Below are 26,941 nucleotides of genomic sequence, written 5' to 3' on the forward strand. Positions count from 1 at the left end.
TGGGATTTATAGCGATTATCAGGAATGTAACCATCTCTGAGAATAAACTGAGGAGCCTGAAGGTCAGAATGATGTCTGTACCAGTAAAGTACAGGAAAAAGTAGAGCACATGAAGCCATTAGACTAACATTGTCCATGAGGCTGAGAGGAGAAGACAGTGGAAAATGTCTCCTGTACAGTGTTACTCTGTGGACATTGACAAGAAAATCAACTTTAGAACTCTATCAGTTCAATTTACAAGATGATGAAAAGATGATTTTCATTCTATCAGAGCAAAGAAACAAGAAGAGTTGTGAACTGCAGTCTGTATATCTGGTTAATGCAGCAGGTTGAACAAAAGTTGAATCCCTGTTCTTAAACTCACCTATAATGTGAGATAGAAGCAAAAAGAGGTAAAGCAACATGTCTTTGGAGTTATTAAAGCCAGACAGACAGCACATCAACAATGTTCTTCCACCAGAGTAGAATGAGGAAGAAATAATGTCCAATAGTCCAACGACAGCATGTTGAATAAAGGAAATGTTTCTGGTTTGTGTTTTGAACTCTGTTGAATCTGGAAGTTTCTCTCTCTTCTATAGTTCAGTAACAGCTCAGCTCCTCCCTGAATCTCTCCGTCTCCTCTTTGAGGATGTTGATGTTCTATCACCTCTACAATGAATCTAGAGTAGACTGTATCCTAACCAACCATAGAAGTTTAACAGAGTGTGACTCCCTCTAGTGGATGTTGTGGAGTATTCTGTTGTCTTTGCTCCAAAGGTTTTTGTTCAGAGTTTTGGTGTTTCCTGTCACTGTGGGCCTCAGAGCACAGTAGTACACAGCAGAGTCAGACACATGAAGCTTCTGGATCTTCAGAGGAACTGATTTGTCTTTGAGCTCAGCATCAAATCTGTCTTCAAGGAAATCTGGAGCATTGTCCACTGTCTTTGAGTAACATTTCAGCATGTACTTTGGAAAACCATTTTCTTCTTGTTTGTACCAGATCAATGTTGGAGCTGTTGAACTGGTTTCAAAGTACAGTTGAGTGTCAGAGTGTCGCCTTCAGTAGCAATGACATCTTCTTGTGACTGGATCACTTTGTCTTCTCCTTTACACTCTGGGGAAGAACAGAACATGCAGAGGAAGAGATGAATCAATAAAGATGATTGATTGAAGGAGAACAATCAGCAGCTTTAAAGAGTTACCTAGCCAGAGAGTCAGACACACAGATGGAGATTAAACATGATTTTCACTCATCATTGTTTGAACCATAGAAGGTGTTTTTACAAGGTAACAAAATGATGACAGAAATGATCTGCTCTGATTTTCTGGATCATGAATATTGAAAGAGATTTTCATCTCTGTTCTAACACTCACCTATGATATGAGAGAAAAGTAAAAAGAGGTAAAGCAACATGTCTTTAGTTGTTGGCTTAGGGTTAGAGGTCGGGTTAGTCAGACAGCAGATGAACAATGTTCTTCCACTGCAGCAGAATGAACCAGCCTCTCTGCTGCACAGCCCTTCTCCTCAACATCAACATGAATGTGCTTTAGATTCTGCACACACAAACAATCTGATTGGCTGACTTCATCATCAGTGGGTGGAGCCGGAGAAAAAAAAATGTTTTGTTGAGTCAGATTATTTCTGCATCCAGAGCAGCTCTGCTTCAGACAGATATTTACTGAATGTCCACTTTCTGTTCTTAGTTAAGTGAGTTGATGGTCATTGAGTCTTTGAACCTATCATTGGTTAATACACAGGATTAGATGTTACAATCCTTGTCCAACTGAGAAACCCTAACAAACCTACAGTTCTTCGTTTAGCGAGATCCCCAGCTAGCATGATTCCTACGTACCCACAGCCACTCATTTGCTCTCTCTGCTGCCCGGGACATGTTGCATACCACAGTCCTCTGTTTTTCTCTGCGTATGTCCAGCTTGTTCAGAAGAGCAACATGAGCCCTCCAACCATTCTGCTCTGCATCTGCTGCTAACTCTGCATACTTAGCTCTCTTGCACTCGTTAGCCTCCTCAGGTGTATCCATGGGACAGTAAGTTCTATGAAATAGACTACTTTCTCTTTCTCAGACCACAACAGCAGATATGGTCGATCTGGGTGCTAGCTATCTCTGTGGGAATAACTAGCTTTTCATTTAAGTCCGCCCTCATCTCCCAGACTCCTCCTACTCTTAGTTGCTCTGTGTTGTGGTTGATGCCTGCTAGTCTAGACTTTTCTCCCGTACAAACCTGATGTGTCTATTCTCTTTGTTAACAGCCATGGAATTTACATTCACCCGTTTTTCCTCAGTTGCAGCTGCTAAACATTTCAGTACCTGGTTGTGACTCCAGGTGTAACGTCCTTGGGAAAGACTAACCTCACAACCTGTCAGAATATGGCTAAGCGTACATACTCAAGTGCACAGTGGGCAGGCAGCATCCTCACCTACCCACTGGTTTAGGTTCTGGGGAGTTGGCAGCACATCATAAGTAGCCCCTATCAGAAATCTAATCGTGCTAGCCTCCATGCTCCAAAGCTCTCTCCACTTCAACTTCCTTTTCTCCACACTCTCCCAGTTCACCCATTGACACTGCTTAGCCTGCGACACTGCCTTAGTGCATCTTACTGCTTCCTCTTGTTTCTGTACCTCTTCCACTACCATCTTTCTCTTTCCTACTACTGATGCCTTGCTCCACAGAGGTTTCCCTGCACATAGCCCTAGGCCTCAACGCCCCTACTGTAGGTGGCCTATGATATCCCTATACGTAAGGGCTACTAATGGGTTTGTGTTCATAACAGGTTGCTGTATTTCTGGATGAGCTATGTGATGTGTGGTAGTGTACAGCAGTGTGTGGACACTCCCAATGTGTCTGTACATCATCATCTAGTCAGCCCAGTTTAAGTGGATCACTTGTGGATGTTATTAGCTGGAGGAAGGCAGTAACTTTGCTTCTGGTGGTTGTAGTAACTTCCTGGATGTAATCCTTTTGGTTTGTGGCTGAGCTTCATTTTGTGTTGGTCACATGTGTCAGTGTATCTTCAGTGGAGCAGTTTGTCTTTAATCTTCACCTGTAAGCATCCATTCATGTATGTAGAGGTGGACAGGTCTTCATACCTGCTCGGTGAGAGGATTTAGTTTGGACATATGTGGCTGTATTTTTGTGGAGTATATCTGAACATGAGAGAGATGAGGTTAAACAAGACCTGGGTGTTGGACACCTGTTGCCTCATTAGGTGTTTGGTCATTGGGGTAACGGTCCTGATTTATATCAACTGATACTCATCCTGCTGATCTCAGAGCTGCATTTGATCCATTGATCACAATATTTTATTAAGACTCCAACATGTTATTGTGATTAACTGAGGAAACACTAGATAAATCTCTTGCTATGCAGATGACACCCAGCTATATTTATCTATGAATCCAGATGAAACTGATCAGTTAGTTAAACTCCAAGCATAAAGGATTGGAAAACTTGTAACTTTCTACTTGTAAACAAAACAGATGTCATTGAGTTTGTCTCTAAACACGTCAGAGATTCACTATCTAATCGGACAGTTTCTCTGGATAGCATTAGCTTGGCCTCCACTTCTACTGTGAGGAAACTTCAAGTAGCCTGTAGTGCCTCTGACTGGAAGTCCCCGTAGAGGGTGGTGAGGACAATGGAGAAAATTATCAGGACTTCACTTCCTCCCATCCAGGACATTTCAAAGAAACGCTGTCTGACAAGGGCCCCAAACATGACCTCAGACCCCTCACCCCCCCAACATGGACTGTTCTCTCTGCTGGCCTCCGGAAAGAGGTTTCACAGCCTACAGAGCAGAACAGCCAGGTTCAAAAACAGTTTCATCCCGTATGCCTTAAGACTGCTTAATGCATTATAAATAGATCCCACTCCTCACCCACCCACTCCTATTACCCTGCGGTTAAAATGTGCAATAATATTTATCTCCATTTTTATTTTTTTATATGTATATTTATTGTGTTTTGTATACACCGTTTTTGTCAATATTCCTGCTGTGCTCTGAGCCATTGCACCAAAATTTCATTTTGATGAAAATCTAAATGACAAAGTCTGTCCAAGTCTAAGTTACATTTGACCAGAATATGTCCTTTAATTTGTAAAACAAGTGACCAGGAGTCTCATGTACGAAGGGTGTGTGCGCACAAAAACATTGTGTATGTTCTTGTTCACGTAAAAGTTCAGATGTATCAAGAGTGAAATGACCGTGAACTTGTACGTTCCTCACTCCAACGTCATGTCTGGCATATGCTGGCTTCTACAGATGTTGATCCTTTGGAGACACTTAGAGGTGACGCTGGGAAACTGTCATCAATGTCAAAACTATTAGTCCCACCAATCGGAACTGTGCCGGTCGACCTTGACCCTTTCATTTGATCAATGTACAGATCATATGTGATGCACAAATGCAATTAACCAACATTGTGGCTCATGGAGGACAGCTGTCAAAGAGGACATTTTTTTTCCTCCACTCCAGTGAGTAGCGTCTCCAATTCACTTTCTGTTAAGTTCTTCTTTTTTCCCATCTTACTCATTCTTATGTTTTAATTTTCTGATTGTGTAGAGAGGGGAATCTCAGGTGCAGGGTCAATTTAAATATAATTTGCATAATTAAATGGGAGCGTGGACAGGGAGGAGTCAAGTACAACATGTGCCTCAATTCCAAGTTGATTGGGATGAACAAAGGAAATGTGCTTCTGGATCTGAGCGTGGGCCACGTTTTCGAAGGAAATCCACTCAAGTCTTTGTATGTGAGGCCCCTCGACTGCTTTCTTTAACTTCAACAATATTGTTAAAACTAGGAACATGCTGTCTCAAAGTGATGCTGAAAAACTGCTTGATATATTTATGACTTGTAGGATGGATGAGTACAGAAATGGATGTAGTCTGATTACATCCACACCTCCACCCTGTTCTTTGTATCACCAGTAAAACACTAAGAGGAAACACATTGGGTCTGAGACTGGTTTCAGAACAATCTTGTGTAACAACACTATTATAGATATAATCTAGTGGTCTTCAGTGAACAGAGACTGGTTTTACTGCTGCATGTCTCCCTCTAGTGGATGTTGTGGAGTATTCTGTTGTCTTTGCGCCAAAGGTTTTTGTTCAGAGGTTTGGTGTTTCCTGTCACTGTGGGCCTCACAGCACAGTAGTACACAGCAGAGTCTGTCACTGCAGCAGAGGAGATCTCCAGATCCAGATGTTTTTCTCCAGACAGTTTAGTGGAGAATCTTTTGGCTGATTCCAGAGACTCTGATGGTCTTGACCTGTTAAACCCTGAGATGTACATGAGGAAGTCTGGAGGTTTTCCTGGATATTGTCGATACCAAAAGAAATCATCAGTAGATGACAGTTCAGGGTATTTGTAGGACAGAGTAACAGTGGTGCCTTCTAAACTGGACTTTTCATTGTTGTCTGGAGTGAGTTCTTCATGGCTGACAGCTAAAGGAAGAGATAACTCTGTTATATCATGTTATAAATGCTTCAATACATCATTTACATCCATTCAACATTTTAATTTAACATCATTTTCCTGTATAGTGTAGCATACCTGTGAGAATGAAAAGAAACAGAGAAAACGTCCAATAGTCCAACGACAGCATGTTGAATAAAGGAAATGTTTCTGGTTTGTGTTTTGAACTCTGTTGAATCTGGAAGTTTCTCTCTCTTCTATAGTTCAGTAACAGCTCAGCTCCTCCCTGAATCTCTCCGTCTCCTCTTTGAGGATGTTGATGTTCTATCACCTCTACAATGAATCTAGAATAGACTGTATCCTAACCAACCATAGAAGTTTAACAGAGTGTGACTCCCTCTAGTGGATGTTGTGGAGTATTCTGTTGTCTTTGCTCCAAAGGTTTTTGTTCAGAGTTTTGGTGTTTCCTGTCACTGTGGGCCTCACAGCACAGTAGTACACAGCAGAGTCAGACACATGAAGCTTCTGGATCTTCAGAGGAACTGATTTGTCTTTGAGCTCAGCATCAAATCTGTCTTTAGGGAAATCTGGAGCACTGTCTTTTGTTCCAGACTTGAATATGCGCATCATGTACTTTGGAAAACTATTTTCTTCTTGTTTGTACCAGAACAAATAGTACGAAGAGGCAGTTGTCTCAAAAGTACAGCTGAGTGTCAGAGTGTCTCCTTCAGTAGCAATGACATCTTCTTGTGACTGGATCACTTTGTCTTCTCCTTTACACTCTGGGGAAGAACAGAACATGCAGAGGAAGAGATGAATCAATAAAGATGATTGACTGAAGGAGAACAATCAGCTTTAAATGTCTTCAAGTGTCTGAAGAGGAAACATGTTGAGCTTTCTATCTTACCAAAGAAAAGAGCAGCAAGAATAATCCACAGCTAATGTTCCATCTGTACAACAAGGTTTAAATCAACAGGAGAAACTAGCTGATGTTCAACATTCAGTCTGACAATTGTTCTCTTCACAGCAGCAGTTATTATTGACACAATGGTTGAACACAGTGCAGAAGTAGTGCACCGCCTACTTGATAATGTCGCCCTCTAGTGGAGATAAAAAGTTGAGTTCAACAGTGTGAAAAAGGCTTGCAGCAGCTTGTCAGTGTGTCAGCTGGTGTTTTTGTTCACACTGTGGGTTTCCTGTCACTGTGGCCTCAGATCACAGTCGTACAGATCAGAGTCTGTCACTGCAGCAGAGGAGATCTCCACATCCATTTGTCTTTGACCATCACTCACTTTAGGAGAGAAGGGTAACCCCAGATGAGGTCTTCCACATGACTTTAAGATTCAAGATTCAAGATTTCTTTATTGTCAATTTCTCAATACGTTTACAACATACAGAAAAATCGAAAAAACGTTTCTCTCTCTTTCTCACATAATAATAAATAAAAGAAAAGAAAAACCTCAATGGACCTTGGCCTTTCTGTGTGGAGTTTGCATGTTCTCCCTGTGTCTGCGTGGGTTCTCTCCGGGTACTCCGGCTTCCTCCCACCATCCAAAGACATGCTCATTAGGTTAATTGGTGATTCTAAATTGGCCGTAGGTGTGCATGTGAGTGTGAATGGTTGTCTGTGTCTGTGTGTGGCCCTGCGATGGACTGGCGACCTGTCCAGGGTGTACCCCTGCCTCTCGCCCGATGACAGCTGGGATAGGCTCCAGCAGACCCCCGTGACCCTTAACAGGACTAAACGGGTATAGAAGATGAATGAATGAATGAATGAATAAATAGAACTAAAGTGGGTGAAGTTGGCAGTGAAACCGTTGCTATGTAAACATTCTGTATATAATATAAATATAGTGAATAAATAGAAAATAGAAATTTCTATGTACAACAGTGCAATGTAGAGTTACAGCTTGAATTTTTTGAATGTGCAAAGGTGCAGTAAGGTGCAGATTGCTGTCAGAAGGCAGGTGAGGTAGAGCCCCTATGTGATGGGTGGGTTGTAGTCCGGCAGGGGGCATGAGGCGGGGGGTGGGGGGGGATGGGCAGAGTTCAGCACCCTGACAGCCTGATGGACGAAGCTGTTCAGCAGTCTGATGGAGCCGGCCCGGAGGCTCCGGTACCTTTTTCCCGATGGCAGGAGACTGAAGAGGGGATGTAGGGGGTAGGAGGGGTCACTGGCAATGCTGGTGGCTCTGCGAGTGAGGCGGGTGTGGAAAATGTCTGTGAGGGAGGGCAGAGGGGCACCGATGATCTTGCTGGCTGTGTTCACTATGCGTTGCAGAGTCTTTCGGCAGGAGGCAGTGCACCCTCCGTACCACACAGTGATGCACCCAGTGAGGACACTCTCAATGGTGCCCTGGTAGAAAGAATTCAATTCAATTCAATTCAATTTTATTTATATAGCGTCAATAACAATACAAATCGTCTCAAGACGACATTTACAAAAACCCATCCTGAAACCCCCAGAGCAGCCTGAAGGCGACGGTGGCAGGAAAAACTCCCTTTTAACAGGAAGAAACCTCGAGCAGAACCAGAACCAGAACCAGCTCATATGGAGGGACTCATCTGCCTTAGGCCAGCCGGGTACAGACAGAAGAAAGAGAGAAGAGAACAGCAAGATAAACATACATCTGTCATAGATACACATATCTGACAAAAGCGTACATGTGGAATCTTATGATACAAACTGATGGTGTTACATGACAGTTCGAAAATGTAAGAGGAATCATAGGCAGGTTGGAGAATTGTTCATTCAGGTAGGAGTGGAGAACTGCAGGATTCCATGAAGACTGGGCAGGTTGATGAGACCACGACAACAGATGAAGTATAGAGCTCCGAAAGAACACATGATGGAGGGCGGAACTTGTGCTCTTCATAGTTTCCAGAGAAAGTAGAGGCGTTTTTGGGCCCTCTTGGCTAGTGATGTTGTGTTATTTGTCCAGGAAAGGTCTTCTGAGATGTGCACCCCCAGGAACTTGGTGCTGCTCACCCTCTCCACAGGATCACCTTCGATGGTCAGCCGGATGCTGGGGTTGACCTCTCCTGAAGTCGACAACAATCTCTCTTGTTTTCTCCATATTGAGGATGAGATTGTTGTCTTTACACCACTGCACCAGTAGGCTCACCTCTCTTCTGTAGTTGGCTTCATCGTTGTTGGTGATGAGGCCCACAACAGTTGTGTCATCCGCAAACTTGATGATGTGGTTGGTGCTGTAGGGTGGAACACAGTCGTGGGTTAGCAGGGTGAAGAGCAGCGGGCTGAGCACACACCCTTGTGGAGCTCCTGTGCTCAGCGTGATGGTCTTAGACGTGTTGCTGCCAACCCGCACGGTTTGTGGCCGCCCTGTGAGAAAGTCCAGCACCGAGAGTCTGTCACTGCAGCAGAGGAGATCTCCAGATACATTTTAGTTTCCTCCTTTCTTACAGTTACATTCAGTCCCTTGACTGGATTTTGCATTATTACTCCTGACTCCAGATGAAAGATCAGGAACTCTGGAGGTCTCCTGGATATTGTCGATACAAGAAGAAGTAATCAGAGCCTTTGGTGTATTTACAGGACAGAGTAACAGTGGTGCCTTCTAAACTGGACTCTTCATTGTTGTCTGGAGTGAGTTCTTCATGGCTGACACCTAAAGGAAGACATAACTCTGTTATATCATGTTATAAATGTTTCAATACATCATTTACATCCATTCAACATTTTAATTTAACATCATTTTCCTGTATAGTGTAGCATACCTGTGAGAATGAAAAGAAACAGAGAAAACGTCCAATAGTCCAACGACAGCATGTGGAATAAAGGAAATGTTTCTGGTTTGTGTTTTGAACTCTGTTGAATCTGGAAGTTTCTCTCTCTTCTATAGTTCAGTAACAGCTCAGCTCCTCCCTGAATCTCTCCGTCTCCTCTTTCATCTGTATTTTCTCTTCTCTCAGTTCCACTTCCTCCTGTTTAACAGACTGCTAGCAGCAGTTTGAATCACTGTTAGGAGGGCAGGTTATTTTCATGTCAAGAGTTTAAAGGATGGATCAGTTTTTTACCGTAGACAAACTCAAGTTTCTGACTTTTTTCATGACCATGCATCTTTAGTCAGTTGATAATAAAACCAACTCTCAGCATCAGATATTCTTTCCAGAGTATATGAGCGGTAAGATTAACATCAGCAGACACAGTTTCAGGAAATTATAGGAAGATCTGAAACACTAGAACGTATGTAAACCAGTTGCTGTCAATAACTGAACAGTTTCACATAACACAAACTGTCACTGGGTGAAAAGTGTGATTTTCGTCCCCGTAAACGCCCAAAGATCTCCCTAATTGTCGGCAGTTAATGACAATTTGCAACCCGCGAAGGTCGCGTTTGTCTGTGCCACAAATTGTCGTTAACGAACTATGACGCGTGAGATCTCGCTAATGGTTCTAATTAGCATATGAATGCAGCGAAACCGTGTGCCTGGCCAGGTCTGGCTTGAGTATCCTTAAGGTTAGATTATGCTTCCGCGTAGTGATCACGCAATGGTCACGCAATGGCCACGCAGTTGCTCGGACGCAGTCGTGATACCGTGATGGTTCTGCGTGGGGTTTACGTGTCGAAATGCATGCCACACCGGTAGAGGGCGCTATGATTTTTTGTGACCGACCGACCGAGACTCTTGTGACTATCTCGCCTCGTTATTTACCTTCCGGCTTTTGCCGTAGTCACAGTGAACGATGGACACCGAGACAGAGAGACTGGCATTGGAGCTCCAAATTATTCAAGCAGAGGAAGAAATACTTCTTTTGCAAATTAGGGCACGACAAAGGAGACAATGATGTTTATGAGTGGAAACCGGAAAAGCGGTCTCCAGCGGATGTAATTAGCGGACCAATCACAGCCAATGCCGCTGCGTTGCTGCTGCGTTGCTGTTGCGTCGCTTCGACGCGCGTCGAGGATTTTTGGGAGGTGCACGTCTGGCCCTTGCGTAGGACGCACGGGGGTCCGCAAGGACGCAATAGGTCCGTAATAGGTCCGTACGCACGGACGCGCTGTGTCAACGCGGAAGCATAATTTGGGCTTTAGTCAGTATTGGATGAAACCACTACTTTCAAACAAGTAAAATCACTCATGATTGGTTGGCAGATCTGTCACATTGGTCACCCTGGCTCATAATAAATGTAAACCCCAATAATAAAATAATATATATATATATTTATGTGATATGTTATTATGCTGTATATTCATGTCATTGTTATCCTAGGCTACTACACTATTATTACCATCAAGGACATGAATGAATTTATTGAGGAAAAGAACATTTGCCAGGAACATGTTCATGCAAAGAAAGAGCTTTATTAAAGAAAGAGCTTTATCAAAACAAACACACAACTATGTACAAAGTGAGGATCTGCCCACACAACATATGGGTAGCTCACAAGCAGCCCAAAAGTTACAGCTCTGTTAACTGGCTGTTTGCTGGCGGCGTTCTCTCTGAGGGAGGCCCGTTTTCCAGACGCCTATGGTGCGTGACTCTGTACTTCGGAGTCGCCTCTAAACGGGACTGCAGCGTGGCACAGAGTTCAGAGAGCTCCGGGCTGCGAAAGGACGGAGCTCTTACAATCCATCCAGACACCCCGCCAACAACGCCGTCTTCCTCATCAGACATCAGGTCTACGGTGGCGGACTTCCAGAGTTCAACCTCGTCCTCGGCTAGCACGCTCTGTCTCGCTTCCAACAGCTGTAAAAAAAAAATCAATGAAGACAATCAGTACTGTGCGATGCACTGCATATGAACACAATACATCTATCAATGCACCAGAAAAATAGTCACCAAAAAAAGTCTTACCCTCTTTCTTCTCGACCGACCCCGAGCTGAACTCTTCGCAGCCTCCGCCTGCGATACAAATTCATGCTGGTTATCTGAAGTTCCTGCGTAGGCCCTAGGTACTGTCTCGTAGTAGGTCTTACAGGCGGCTGGAAAACAATTAAATGAGAGTGGTATGAATAAAAATCAAACGTAAGCCACAGTAACATTAAACAAGGAAGGGGAAACAGTAAATAAGTTAATAAGCATATTATTTAAGCTTAAATCTTACCCTTGCTCCGGTTCGTAGCGCATGCGACTGGTCTCTGAGTTGTGAAGACGGCCTACTGCTTCCTGTAAATTACAAGACAGAAAAATACACTTTAATAAAGCAACTTTCACTGGTTTTGCTCACTTGTTCTTTTGCAAGGCTACTAGGCTACTCTTAGCTTTGGTTTTAGGCTAGGATACTTTTAGCTTAGCTAGCAGTCATCGAACATATTCTTACCGCAGTTTTGGGATTGTGCACCCGTCTTCTCTTCCTAGAGTTAGTCTCTCCAGCACAGTTTTCGACTCCAGAGCAGCCAACTTATCCTCTATGGACAGCAACCTGGAGTTTACCGTATCGCTGAGTTGAGTTAACTGCTCATTCATCTCGGCAGCAACTCAATTAAGTTGACGAGATAATCCACTGATAGCAACCAGCAGTTTCTTCTCGTCAGTCTGCGGACTGCCTGGAAGTTGTTGATCGCGTCCAAGAGGAGTTGAAGGCGAGTTGAAGGCGAGACGCCGTCCAGCCATTGGTCAGGAAGCGACAGCCTTTATTCACCAACAACTATGACATAAACTGGACATTTATTGCTAAATTCCCTAATAGCTGTGCTAACCAGTCTCACTGTTACTTCCATTCACCGGCGCACTCGCTCTACTCTCGCTCTACCACCCACACATACGTTACGGTCGCACATGCGCACTGTACTACCCCCTTAAAGGACCCACGCTACTCTTATAACAATATAATGAAACAAAGTTACGCACAAGCTTCCACTTTTAAGAGCAAAGAGAACGAGGACAGGCTCAGAGGCAGAAAGCAGATCAGTTGGGGGAAATATGGATAATATTTTCAGCCGAATTGAACAAAAATTGCAGCAACTGTAAATGACCGTGGAGCTAACACAACGACGTCATCATAACACAGCGGTTTTGGAAATAAAATTAGAACGCCAGTAATTTTAACTAAATTGTAATAAAGTTACACAAGACCCACAACATAAATAACAAAGAGCATAGGCTCAGGAACAGATATACAAAATGAGGATCCATCTGACGATTTTCAAGTGCAGCGCAGCTGGCTCTGTTAGTTGCGCATATACGGTGCGTAGAAGAAGATAACTTCTTCTCCGCCATTGCATTTTTCATCTCGCACACCCTCCAGAGGCAGTTCACGCACCCCCAGGGGTGTGCGCACCACACTTTGGGAATCCCTGCTCGAGCAGAGCTACGACCAGCCATTATAAAGCAGTCTATAGTTGTTAATGTAGTGTCAAAGGGTACTGCATTCAAACACGTTATTGCGCAAGTTTCCTGGCTTCATCCCCATCCGGACAGACATTTTTATGGAAAGCCAGTAGAAGTTTGGGGCTTGCAGGGAACAGACACGTCATACCCAGCATAATTTCTGCCAGTTGAGCGCATTGCTGGGAGATGTGTGGTTAATACATCCACTGTGCATTTAAGTAAGACCAAAGAAAAGGTCACTGTAGTCATGCCACTATGCACAGTGGTTGAGATCTAGGAGACTGATCTCTGCAGACCCCTCATTCTGATTTTAATGTTGTTTGCATGGAATGCACATTTTACCTTTGTGGCAAAGGCTGATTGAAACTAATTGTTCAAATAAATTCTGTTGTGTATCATTTTCTTTTTTCTGTTGTGTAACATTTGCCATTGTTAATGACATATACAGTAATCCAGCATACTTTCATTAAATAAATCAACTTAAGCTAAAATTTAAGAGACTATAATTAGGCTATACTGAGCCTGATCTATTTGTACCAGAGATTTTCTTACCTTTTAGAAAAATGTCACATGGGGTAAAACTCCCCCTGCAACCCTGATTTGCATTTGAATTGGCCTCCCCTAGAATTAGGAGGAGGGGGGTCATGGGGGATGACTGCCAAGCAAGGCCCACGTCAATTTCCGACCATTCATGGCAGTTTTTGGCATTGCCTGCAAATTGCCGTGAACAGCCATTAACCTGAACTTTCACGACAATCTACAGTGCCACATACTGACGAAAATCACACTTTTCATGCAGTGTGTTTCCAGCAATCAGTAGAAATAGATCAAAAATATTTTATTCTCATGGTTAATAGTAAAATGAGAGGATCTAGTGTTGAACCCTGTGGTGCACCACAAGAAAGGATTCTAATAGAAAGTCAGAGATATACACATTTTATACACATAAACAAATCAATCAGAATTTGTATCAGTTATAAACCAGTTTGAGGAAATACTTGATTCAAGATGAGAAATATCAGCTGTTCTTAAAAAAAAAAAAAATATTTTTGATTACAAAGAAGACAGTCATGTATTCAGCTGAAATTCTCATCAGAACAAAAACTTCAAAGATCATTTTCATTACACACAAAGTTGAAGGCTGTTAATAAATCTGTCATTTATTGTCTAATATTTTATATATTTGTGAATCTGTTCTTTAAACAAAACTAATACAGGATTGCACTATTGGATATTAATGTGAAGATCCAGAGTTTAGTTCTTAGTTGACTTGAAATCTTTCTATTTAAACCATCATGTAGATGTTTTCTTCCTGATGTGGATTTGCTGCTCATGTGAATCCTCCCACAGTGTTTCATTAGCAGCTGTAACCACAGTGACTCTGATCAAACAGGAATTATCAGAATCCATCTGATATGAAGCTGTGGTTTGAATACCACTTCCCTCCTCTTTGAAGAGTAGTCACATATCTGTGTTCAGGTTTTTGTACAGCCTCTTCTACACTTTGTATCACTGTGTTTCTAGAGCACAGTAGTAGAGAGCTGTGTCTGCCAGGGTTAGGTCTGTTATGGTCAGTTCAGTTGATGAATCTGATGTTTGGGATTTATAGCGATTATCAGGAATGTATTCACTTGAGCTGCCTTTAGCTCCTTTCCAGAGAATAAACTGAGGAGCCTGAAGGTCAGAATGATTTCTGTACCAGTAAAGGTAACCACTGTAACTTGTCTGATAGTTGCATGAGAGTGTGACAGATTGTCCTTCTATTCCACTGAATCTTCATCTTCTACAGGAGAGATTGTGTCTCCAGCTGTTAGTCCTGGAAAAAGTAGAGAACATGAAGCCATTAGACTAACATTGTCCATGAGGCTGAGAGGAGAAGACAGTGGAAAATGTCTCCTGTACAGTGTTACTCTGTGGACATTGACAAGAAAATCAACTGTAGAACTCAGTTCAATTTACAAGATGATGAAAAGATGATTTTCATTCTATCGGAGCAAAGAAACAAGAAGAGTTGTGAACTGCAGTCTGTATATCTGGTTAATGCAGCAGGTTGAACAAAAGTTGAATCCCTGTTCTTAAACTCACCTATAATGTGAGATAGAAGCAAAAAGAGGTAAAGCAACATGTCTTTGGAGTTATTAAAGCCAGACAGACAGCACATCAACAATGTTCTTCCGCCAGAGTAGAATGAGGAAGAAATAATGTCATTGGATGAGCTGATGATGTTGAGTGGGCGGGGCCAGTTACAGTTGACTTCAAGTCAACCAATCAAATTCTTCTCTGCTTCAACAGCAGCTCTGTCTCAGATGTGAACTGCTTCATTTCTCTGTTGTCTTTGTCATCAGTCCAATGAGTCAGAAATCAGTGGTTTAACAGAGTGTGACTCCCTCTAGTGGATGTTGTGGAGTATTCTGTTGTATTTGCTCCAAAGGTTTTTGGTCAGAGTTTTGGTGTTTCCTGTCACTGTGGGCTTCACAGCACAGTAGTACACAGCAGAGTCTGTCACTGCAGCAGAGGAGATGTTCATAGTGATTTGCTTTTGCTCCACTTGAATCTTCAGTCTAGAGTCTTGGTCAGTTACTTTTCCTGAATCAGAGTGAGAGATCAGGAACTCTGGAGATTTTCCTGGATATTGTCGATACCAGAAGAAATAATCACCAGTTGACAGTTCAGGGTATTTGTAGGACAGAGTAACAGTGGTGCCTTCTAAACTGGACTCTTCATTCTTGTCTGGAGTGAGTTCTTCATGGCTGACACCTAAAGGAAGAGATAACTCTGTTATATCATGTTATAAATGTTTCAACACATCATTTACATCCATTCAACATTTTAATTTAATATCATTTTCCTGTATAGTGTAGCATACCTGTGAGAATGAAAAGAAACAGAGAAAACGTCCAATAGTCCAACGACAGCATGTTGAAAAAAGGAAATGTTTCTGGTTTGTGTTTTGAACTCTGTTGAATCTGGAAGTTTCTCTCTCTTCTATAGTTCAGTAACAGCTCAGCTCCTCCCTGAATCTCTCCGTCTCCTCTTTGAGGATGTTGATGTTCTATCACCTCTACAATGAATCTAGAGTAGACTGTATCCTAACCAACCATAGAAGTTTAACAGAGTGTGACTCCCTCTAGTGGATGTTGTGGAGTATTCTGTTGTCTTTGCTCCAAAGGTTTTTGTTCAGAGTTTTGGTGTTTCCTGTCACTGTGGGCCTCAGAGCACAGTAGTACACAGCAGAGTCTGTCACTGCAGCAGAAGAGGTCTCCAGATCCAGATGTTTTTCTCCAGACAGTTTAGTGGAGAACCTTGTGGCTGATTCCAGAGACTCTGATGGTGTTGACCTGTTAAGTCCTGAGATGTACATGAGGAACTCTGGAGGTTTTCCTGGATATTGTCGATACCAGAAGAAATCATCATTACCAACTATAGTGTTGGAGTATCTGTAGTACAGAGTAACAGTGCTGTGTTCTAAACTGGACTCTTCAGTCTTGACTGCAGTGAGTTGTTGACAGCTGACTCCTAAAGGAAAGATAAATGTTGTTAAAGACCATATTAAACTCTGAGCTCCTGTTCCAGTGATTTGTAGCAAACAGATCCTTTAAAGTCATTTATTCTTCCTGCTTTAACCTACCTTTTAGTGTGATCAGAAACAAAGGAAACATGACACAGTGATGCAGTGACAGCATCTTCCACACAGTCTCTGTTATGTATGGTTTAGATATTGAATGGATCTGACAGTGGGAGTCCTTTTCTGTTCTGCTCTTTGACAGTGTTGCTCCTCCCTCCACCTGTTCCTCCTCTCATATCACTGTATGTTATGAAGACCAAAACCACAGCTGAATATATTTTAGACCTTTAAGCCCCAACACATAAACCTCTGTTATTCTGGAGGCTTTCTGTTGGTTTGTAGCAGCAACATCATCCAGTAAATAAGGAATCTAATGGACTATGACCCATGTCATCACTACGTTATACATATTCTAAATCAGCCTCTTTTACTGTTTGACTGGTTTGAATGCTGTGGATTTTATTGGCTGGAAATATCAATTATTTTTAAGAGCAGAAATTATTTCTCTGTGTTCAACATTCATTTATTTCTATGTTTGTTCTTAGTCTCCATGGTGTTTAGTGTTTGAACCTTCAGTTGGTTTGTCATTGATGTGGATTTGCTGCTCATGTGAATCCTCCCACAGTGTTTCATTAGCAGCTGTAACCACAGTGACTCTGATAAAACAGGAATTATCAGAATCCATCTGATATGAAGCTGTGGTTTGAATACCACTTCCCTCCTCTTTGAAGAGTAGTCACATATCTGTGTTCAGGTTTTTGTACAGCCTCTTCTACACTTTGTATCACTGTGTTTCTAGAGCACAGTAGTAGAGAGCTGTGTCTGCCAGGGTTAGGTCTGTTATGGTCAGTTCAGTTGATGAAGCTGATGTTTGGGATTCATAGCGATTATCAGGAATATATTCATCCCCACGACTATCTTTAGCTCCTTTATAGAGAATAAACTGAGGAGCCTGAAGGTCAGAATGATGTCTGTACCAGTTAAGGTAAACTTCATCTTCATCCGTCTGATAGTTGCATGAGAGTGTGACAGATTGTCCTTCTCTTTCACTGACTTCATCTTCTACAGGAGAGATTGTGTCTCCAGCTGTTAGTCCTGGAAAAAGTAGAGAACATGAAGCCATTAGACTAACATTGTCCATGAGGCTGAGAGAAGACAGTGGAAAATGTCTCCTGTACAGTGTTACTCTGTGGACATTGACAAGAAAATGAACTGTAGAACTCTGTCAGTTCAATTTACAAGATCATGAAAAGATGATTTTCATTCTATCAGAGCAAAGAAACAAGAAGAGTTGTGAACTGCAGTCTGTATATCTGGTTAATGCAGCAGGTTGAACAAAAGTTGAATCCCTGTTCTTAAACTCACCTATAATGTGAGATAGAAGCAAAAAGAGGTAAAGCAACATGTCTTTGGAGTTATTAAAGCCAGACAGACAGCACATCAACAATGTTCTTCCACCAGAGTAGAATGAGGAAGAAATAATGTCATTGGATGAGCTGATGATGTGGAGTGGGCGGGGCCAGTTACAGTTGACTTCAAGTCAACCAATCAAATTCTTCTCTGCTTCAACAGCAGCTCTGTCTCAGATGTGAACTGCTTCATTTCTCTGTTGTCTTTGTCATCAGTCCAATGAGTCAGAAATCAGTGGTTTAACAGAGTGTGACTCCCTCTAGTGGATGTTGTGGAGTATTCTGTTGTCTTTGCTCCAAAGGTTTTTGTTCAGAGTTTTGGTGTTTCCTGTCACTGTGGGCCTCAGAGCACAGTAGTACACAGCAGAGTCTGTCACTGCAGCAGAGGAGATGTTCATAGTGATTTGCTTTTGCTTCACTTGAATCTTCAGTCTAGATCCTTGACCATTTCCTTCTGCTCCTGAAGCTGAGTGAGAGATCAGGAACTCTGGAGGTTTTCCTGGATGTTGTCGATACCAGAAGTAATAATCATTAGGTCGAAGTTCAGGGTATTTGTAGGACAGAGTAACAGTGGTGCCTTCTAAACTGGACTCTTCATTGTTGTCTGGAGTGAGTTCTTCCTGGCTGACACCTGAAGGAAGAGATAACTCTGTTATATCATTTTATAAATGTTTCAATTCATCATTTACATCCATTCAACATTTTAATTTAACATCATTTTCCTGTATAGTGTAGCATACCTGTGAGAATGAAAAGAAACAGAGAAAACGTCCAATAGTCCAACGACAGCATGTTGAAGAAAGGAAATGTTTCTGGTTTGTGTTTTGAACTCTGTTGAATCTGGAAGTTTCTCTCTCTTCTATAGTTCAGTAACAGCTCAGCTCCTCCCTGAATCTCTCCGTCTCCTCTTTGAGGATGTTGATGTTCTATCCCCTCTACAATGAATCTAGAGTAGACTGTATCCTAACCAACCATAGAAGTTTAACAGAGTGTGACTCCCTCTAGTGGATGTTGTGGAGTATTCTGTTGTCTTTGCTCCAAAGGTTTTTGGTCAGAGTTTTGGTGTTTCCTGTCACTGTGGGCCTCAGAGCACAGTAGTACACAGCAGAGTCTGTCACTGCAGCAGAAGAGGTCTCCAGATCCAGATGTTTTTCTCCAGACAGTTTAGTGGAGAACCTTGTGGCTGATTCCAGAGACTCTGATGGTGTTGACCTGTTAAGTCCTGAGATGTACATGAGGAACTCTGGAGGTTTTCCTGGATATTGTCGATACCAGAAGAAATCATCATTACCATCTATAGTGTTGGAGTATCTGTAGGACAGAGTAACAGTGCTGTCTTCTAAACTGGACTCTTCAGTCTTGACTGCAGTGAGTTGTTGACAGCTGACTCCTAAAGGAAAGATAAATGTTGTTAAAGACCATATTAAACTCTGAGCTCCTGTTCCAGTGATTTGTAGCAAACAGATCCTTTAAAGTCATTTATTCTTCCTGCTTTAACCTACCTTTTAGTGTGATCAGAAACAAAGGAAACATGACACAGTGATGCAGTGACAGCATCTTCCACACAGTCTCTGTTATGTATGGTTTAGATATTGAATGGATCTGACAGTGGGAGTCCTTTTCTGTTCTGCTCTTTGACAGTGTTGCTCCTCCCTCCACCTGTTCCTCCTCTCATATCACTGTATGTTATGAAGACCAAAACCACAGCTGAATATATTTTAGAGCTTTAAGCCCCAACACATAAACCTCTGTTATTCTGGAGGCTTTCTGTTGGTTTGTAGCAGCAACATCATCCAGTGAATAAGGAATCTAATGGACTATGACCCATGTCATCACTATGTTATACATATTCTAAATCAGCCTCTTTTACTGTTTGACTGGTTTGAATGCTGTGGATTTTATTGGCTGGAAATATCAATTATTTTTAAGAGCAGAAATTATTTCTCTGTGTTCAACATTCATTTATTTCTATGTTTGTTCTTAGTCTCCATGGTGTTTAGTGTTTGAACCTTCAGTTGGTTTGTCATTGATGTGGATTTGCTGCTCATGTGAATCCTCCCACAGTGTTTCATTAGCAGCTGTAACCACAGTGACTCTGATAAAACAGGAATTATCAGAATCCATCTGATATGAAGCTGTGGTTTGAATACCACTTCCCTCCTCTTTGAAGAGTAGTCACATATCTGTGTTCAGGTTTTTGTACAGCCTCTTCTACACTTTGTATCACTGTGTTTCTAGAGCACAGTAGTAGAGAGCTGTGTCTGCCAGGGTTAGGTCTGTTATGGTCAGTTTAGTTGATGAATCTGATGTTTGGGATTTATAGCGATTATCAGGAATATATTCATCCCCACGACTATCTTTAGCTCCTTTATAGAGAATAAACTGAGGAGCCTGAAGGTCAGAATGATGTCTGTACCAGTTAAGGTAAACTTCATCTTCATCCGTCTGATAGTTGCATGAGAGTGTGACAGATTGTCCTTCTCTTCCACTGACTTCATCTTTATCAGGAGAGATTGTGTCTCCAGCTGTTAGTCCTGGAAAAAGTAGAGAACATGAAGCCATTAGACTAACATTGTCCATGAGGCTGAGAGGAGAAGACAGTGGAAAATGTCTCCTGTACAGTGTTACTCTGTGGACATTGACAAGAAAATCAACTGTAGAACTCTGTCAGTTCAATTTACAAGATGATGAAAAGATGATTTTCATTGTATCAGAGCAAAGAAACAAGAAGAGTTGTGAACTGCAGTCTGTATATCTGGTTAATGCAGCAGGTTGAACAAAAGTTGAATCCCTGTTCTTAAACTCACCTATATGTGAGATAGAAGCAAAAAGAGGTAAAGCAACATGTCTTTGGAGTTATTAAAGCCAGACAGACAGCACATCAACAATGTTCTTCCACCAGAGTAGAATGAGGAAGAAATAATGTCATTGGATGAGCTGATGATGTTGAGTGGGCAGGGCTAGTTACAGCTGACTTCAAGTCAACCGATCAAATTCTTCTCTGCTTCAACAGCAGCTCTGTCTCAGATGTGAACTGCTTCATTTCTCTGTTGTCTTTGTCATCAGTCCAATGAGTCAGAAATCAGTGGTTTAACAGAGTGTGACTCCCTCTAGTGGATGTTGTGGAGTATTCTGTTGTCTTTGCTCCAAAGGTTTTTGTTCAGAGTTTTGGTGTTTCCTGTCACTGTGGGCCTCAGAGCACAGCAGTACACAGCAGAGTCTGTCACTGCAGCAGAGGAGATCTCCAGATCGACTCGATTTCTCTCCTCGTTCAGTTTAGCAGTCAGTCCAGGGTGTGGAGGTTTTGCTGTCACCACGGTGGGAGGTTTTGTATCAGTGATCAATAGAAGGAACTGAGGAGCTGATCCAGGATCCTGTCGATACCACTGGAGATTCTCAGCTTTAACTGAATAGTTACAGGACAGAGTAACACTACTGCCCTCTGATGAAAAGACTTCAGCTCTGATGGCAGTAATATCATCTCCCCAGCTGTTACCTAGAGATGAAACAACATGTTATATCTACAGTCCTGTTCAACAGTCACATGTCCATCCTTTGAAAGACTCAGTGATGCTGGTAACAGTGTCTTCATCAGTTCTTAGTGATGAAGTGATCACATCTTTATCATGTAGAATGTGTGAAATGTTCAATATTGAACTCCAGCTGAAAGAAAATCCAATGTGGACGAGTAATGCTTTGAAAGAGTCTTTGTGTTTCAGGTGTTCTTGTCAGAAACATACGTACCTATGAGAGCTGACCAGACCAGAATCACAGCCAGTTTTTCCATGTTGACAGATGTGAACTGTTGTAATTGATGTTCAGTGTCAGTTAGTTGTGAGTGGTTGTGTGAGTTGTGTTTGGTCTGATGTTCACAGCTGCAGTCAAACAGTTGTTCAGCCACCTCTGCAGTCGGTAGGAGGAGACTAGTTCATTCTGCTCAGCACAGTTCTATAGAGTGGTGATCTGACTTAGTGGAGCTTTACTATCAGCTCCACCCAGGACATACACCCTCACTCTGACACTGCCTAGAGTCATTAAGGTAGTTCATAGGACACACATATCCAAGGTTAAATTGTCTAGCATCCACCCTGGAGAGTTACACATAACAAGTAAGGCCCTACATTTAATTTTAGATTGAACTGAAACCAATGGAAAGATGTAATATTTGGAGCCCGTATTACAAATCATTGTGAAATAAGAGAGTGTTGTGCTCAAATTTTCTCCGAGACCTGGCTTTCCAACAAAGTCCTGGAATCTCCCGTTCAGTTAAAGACTCACTCTGTACATCGAGGAAACCAGACTGCAGCCTCCGGTAAGGCTAAAGGGGAGATGTCATCAACAATGCAAGGTGTGGAGATATATGGACTGTTTCCAAACACTGTTTGTCAGATGTGGAGTTTTTATTGCTGACATGCCGCCCCTACTATCTACTGAGGGAATTCACCGTTGTGTTTTTGGCCGCTGTTTACATTCCTCTGAGAGCCAACTCCACGGCAGTACTCGGGAAGCTCCGTGACGTCATCATCGCCCTAGAGACATCTCATCATGATGCTGTTGTTATTGGTGCTGGTGACTTCAATCAGTGCAAGAAGATACGGACTGTATTACCCAAATACTACCATGTGGACATTCCCACTTGTGAGACAAACACCCTGGATCAAGTATACAGCAACATACGGGCTGCACCCCGCCCCCACTTTGGACACTCAGACCACATCTCTCTGTTGATGTAGCCAGCCTACAGACAAAGACTCAAGCAAACAAACACAGTCACCAAACAGGTTCAGCTCTGGACCCCAAGACTGAGAGCATCGTGAAGGACAGACTGGGATGAGTTTAAAGGGGAACTACCGTTTTTTACAACCTTGATCTTATTTCTGGCATAAAATACGATCATTTACTCACCCATATGACTTTGGTGTCATTTGGAAGATATTTAGATCCAGCTGAGTGCCGTGTATATCCATATTTGATTTGACTGATTTTTATTTTATTATTGTGTCATGCATTAGCATGCCCAGCCCACAGGGGCTTACAAGACACCATTATAAAACACAGACAGACCGTAGAACGTAGATGCTAAACAATACTAACATTAACAATATCAACTGTCCTGACGTTTCATCCAGGCTTTAGTAACAAAAGAGGCTAACTTATAAAGATTAAAAGTAAACAAACATTCCATCCTGACATCATCATTACTCCAAAATTTTCAGGGTTTTCAGCAAACAGTTCATTTACAACAGGTACTCTTAGTTCATCATGAAAAGGGACAGTATAAAACAAAATGTGATTCATCAGAATCAGAATCAGAATCAGCTTTAATGGCCAAGTATGTACACATACAAGGAATTTGACTCCGGCAACTTTTCTCTCTGGTACAGAAGCAGCTTAAATAAGTGAAATAAAATAAAATAAAATAAGATAAGATAAAAATAAAATAAATCTCAATCTGTACACATCATATAGGATAATATATACACCAAACCAGGGTTATTGTACAGTGAGTATATACAACGGTGCAGAGTTATTGATTATTGTTCATGTGGATGGTCTCACACTCTGTGACTGCTCAGAGTTCAACAGAGCGACAGCCTGGGGGAAGAAACTGTCCTTGTGGCGGGTGGTTTTGGCGTACAGTGCTCTGTAACGCCGGCCTGAGGGGAGGAGTCTAAACAGGTTGTGACCAGGGTGTGAGGGGTCTGTGGTGATTTTCCTGGCCCGCTTCCCGACCCGGGACCGGTGCAGGTCCTGGATGGAGGGAAGATCAGTACCAATGATCCTCTCTGCAGACCTGACTGTTCTCTGCAGTCTGTCCTTGTCATGCCTGGTGGTGGATCCAAACCAGACTGTGATTGACGTGGTCAGGACAGACTGCACTGAAAAAAGTGATACTTTGGATCAACTTAAAAAAATTAGTGTAATTTGTTACACCTAAATTTATTAGTTTTTCACAAATTAAATTTATGATTTGGTTGAAACATAAATTTTGATTTAATGTAAATACATTTTGTATTTTAAGACAAAACAAAAAATTTGCTTTCATACAAAGTAAAAACATTATTCATTACAAAGACCATAAACTATTTTTTTTTCTCTTTTACAACTTATTTTTTTCATTTGGGAAAACTTAATATTAATTATTACTTCTAACTATAAATTTTACTTTGGAATAAACTAATTAAATTGCTGTAATTCTGTTACATGCAATTTTTTTAACTTTTCTCAAGTTACATTTCCGATTCAGTACAAAGTAATTTTTTTAGTTATATCATGATCATAAACTATTTTTTTTTCTTTTTCAACTTATTTTTTTCATTTGGGAAAACCTAATATTTACTATTACATCCAACTATAAATTTTACTTTGGAATAAACTAATTAAATTGCTGTAATTCTGTTACATGCAATTTTTTTAACTTTTCTCAAGTTAATTTTCTACTTCAGTACAAAGTATTTTTTTTAATTATACCATAATCAATATATTCTCTTTAGTCAAACGCCAAAGTATTACTTAAATAATGATATTTTGTTGCCTTTTTTAAAACCGAGATATCACCATAAACAAAATGTCATTCCCTATAATGCAAGACTAAAACTCACTGAACTGACTGACTAAAGATAAAACTTAAACAAGAACATTCTCTTCAAAAGACCATTTATTTTGGCTCTGAAATAGGCATCACTTTTAAAATAAAAACAAAACATCAAAAAATAAAACTTGCAATCAGCAGCCAGTAAAGTATGTGCTTTACACCTCACTTAAAACAGAAACTTGCATGTAAAATAAAATAAACTGGTCTTTTCAACATGTCGTTATTTAAAACTTGCTGTAACTGTAAACACATCAATTTACATGCACATCTTCACATGTACAATTGGTTGTACCCTTCTTTAAAACTTGAGTTTCTAACAGTGTTAAATCTTTGCTATCCTTTGACAAAATGATCAAAATGTATTAATATCATTACTTTTAATCATTATAAATGCAAGGAAGCCAAAAAGATACACCAAGGATAAACACAGTTGCTATGGATGCAATTGTACAAAGTCAGTTCAAGGAAAAAAATGGAACCATTACTAGTGTTTTTCCTGAATTTAGCATTGTTCACATCTTTTGTGTTACAATACAACAGAAAGAATTCCATTAACGAAGAATGGAATTTAAATTTTTTTTGGCTCTATCTCCATGAATATTTTCTGCAGTGCATCGAAAGTGTGTTTGAGCTCACCTGGGCAGCTCAAGTTTAGAGCATAGATGAGGCCAAATAAGAGGGCACATCCATGTGCAATTGATGGCAGCTCATTAAGCACCTCCACACCTTCAATAATGATGCCTATGTCATATGGTTGCTTCAATGGATCTTTCTCCTCTCTGATGACAAACACTGCCATTGTGCACTGCTGAAGCTCTCTTTCGGCGTCATCCTTCTCACCAACCTGACAAAAGACAAGACATTTATTGTAGGGCTAATCTGTATGTATGCACACAAGTCCGTCTCATAGCAGGAAGTGATGTAATCATACAGGAGAAGACCAGAAGACTTTTTCTCTCAGCTGTAGTAAACTTGTAGTGGACAGTTACTCATAGTTTCTGCCTGTGATTTTAGTTATTTTCCTTTGGAAGGGTGCTCTTGTGATACTCAGAGTGTCATAAAGAAATGTAAGTACCATTTCTGTTGTACTTACGTTTTGTTTCAGTAACTCAGGTGTTACATGTTCATGTTACATGTTAGATTTGCGTATATATCCATATAGTGGGAGTGACCAGAGCACCGCAACGCATTATCTGCTGCGAAACTCGTTCATTTCACCAATATTTTGTTATCGTACGCTAGTGCTATTCCCCGTTGAGTCCGAAGTTACCCGCTATCATCATCTGGGGTCTGTGGATTGACCTACGGACCCCGGAAGATGTTATCTCTGAGCACTGCGCGCACCCGCGACGGTCGGCTTGTTTATCTGTAATAGTTTTTTGCAACATGACTGAATATTTTTCCGATTCTGAGGTTGTGGACGAACCACAGCAGTAGTGAATTACAGGTAAATAAGCCACCGTCGTGGGTGCGCACGGCACTCAAAGATGACATCATCCAGGGTCTGTAGATTGACCTACAGACCCTAGATGATGATAACAGGTAACTCCGAATTCAACGGGGAATAGCACTAGCGTACGATAACAAAATATTGGTGAAATGAACGAGTTTCGCGGGAGATAATGCGTTATTTAGAGGCTGCGTTATGGTGCCCCATTCACTCCCACTATATGGATATACACAGATCTAAATATCTCCCGAATGACTACATATTACACAAAAGTTATATGGGTGAGTAAACGATCATATTTTATGCCAGAAATAAGGTCCAGGTTGTAAGAAACAGTAGTTCCCCTTTAAGTACACACCTGATCAAGAACTTTCAGCACATCCCGGGTCTTCTCTCTGACAGTTCCTCCCTTGTTCCTGATGATCTCAATCAGCTTGCTGTGGTGCTTGTCCAAGGAAGCAAGGAATCGCGGTTGAAGTGGAACAGTAGTAATCCTCAGAAATTCAGCATTGATCTTTATAAAACAAAATATCACATATGCAAGTTATTACATTACATTAAAACTCTGGAGTAACATCTTTTTGTGGCATTTTTGTGACTGCCTTGGCTAATATTTTTTCACAAGTTTGATATAATAGGGGATATTAATATTTAATTAATATTTAATTTACAGGCTACCACTGACCTTTTGTTATTGAGTAAACAAATTAATTACCTCATCCGCTGTGAACAATGCAGGCCACCTCTCTTTCACCTCTTCCACTCCTGATTCCTTTGCCACAATTTCCTGTCTTCGCAGTGAGAAGGTCTTGTCCATTTTGTTCTTTATCACTGTGCGATTGTTTCGCTTCTTCACTTCAGTCAAAAGTGACAGTCTCTCATCTTCCAAATTATCTGAGGTCTCTCCAGTTGGAATGTCAGGTATATGGTTGGCTTCTCCTCTCCTAGGTCTTTTGACCTTTTTTGCGTCCATAATGTCTGTGCTCAAGCTTGTAATGTTTGAGAAGCTCAGATCTTCATGAGACACAGGCACCACAGTCTTTGCATTTCCACATTCATTGGAAGTCTAGAAAAGGAAAAAGAAGACCCACCTTACCCATTTACCACTTAATGCAATTGACAAAATGCCACATGGTAGGTGGTTCATTTGCATTTACACTACTAAAACAGTTATTTGTTATCACGTTACCTCTTCAGGAGAGCAAAACCCCTA

At 41.4% G+C, this 26,941-nt stretch overlaps 1 long non-coding RNA gene across 1 annotated transcript; it reads right to left on the bottom strand.

The window, feature by feature from the left end:
- Window positions 1-24,594: 24,594 nt before the first annotated feature.
- Window positions 24,595-26,714, bottom strand: LOC311489955. Its single transcript, XR_014699135.1, has 3 exons — window positions 26,444-26,714; window positions 26,087-26,242; window positions 24,595-25,122 (listed from the first exon to the last, which is right to left on the bottom strand). It is a non-coding gene; the product is annotated as an uncharacterized lncRNA (long non-coding RNA).
- Window positions 26,715-26,941: the final 227 nt, after the last annotated feature.

This window comes from Chelon labrosus (assembly GCF_963514085.1).
Source record: "Chelon labrosus genome assembly, chromosome: 6".
NCBI lineage: Eukaryota > Metazoa > Chordata > Actinopteri > Mugiliformes > Mugilidae > Chelon > Chelon labrosus.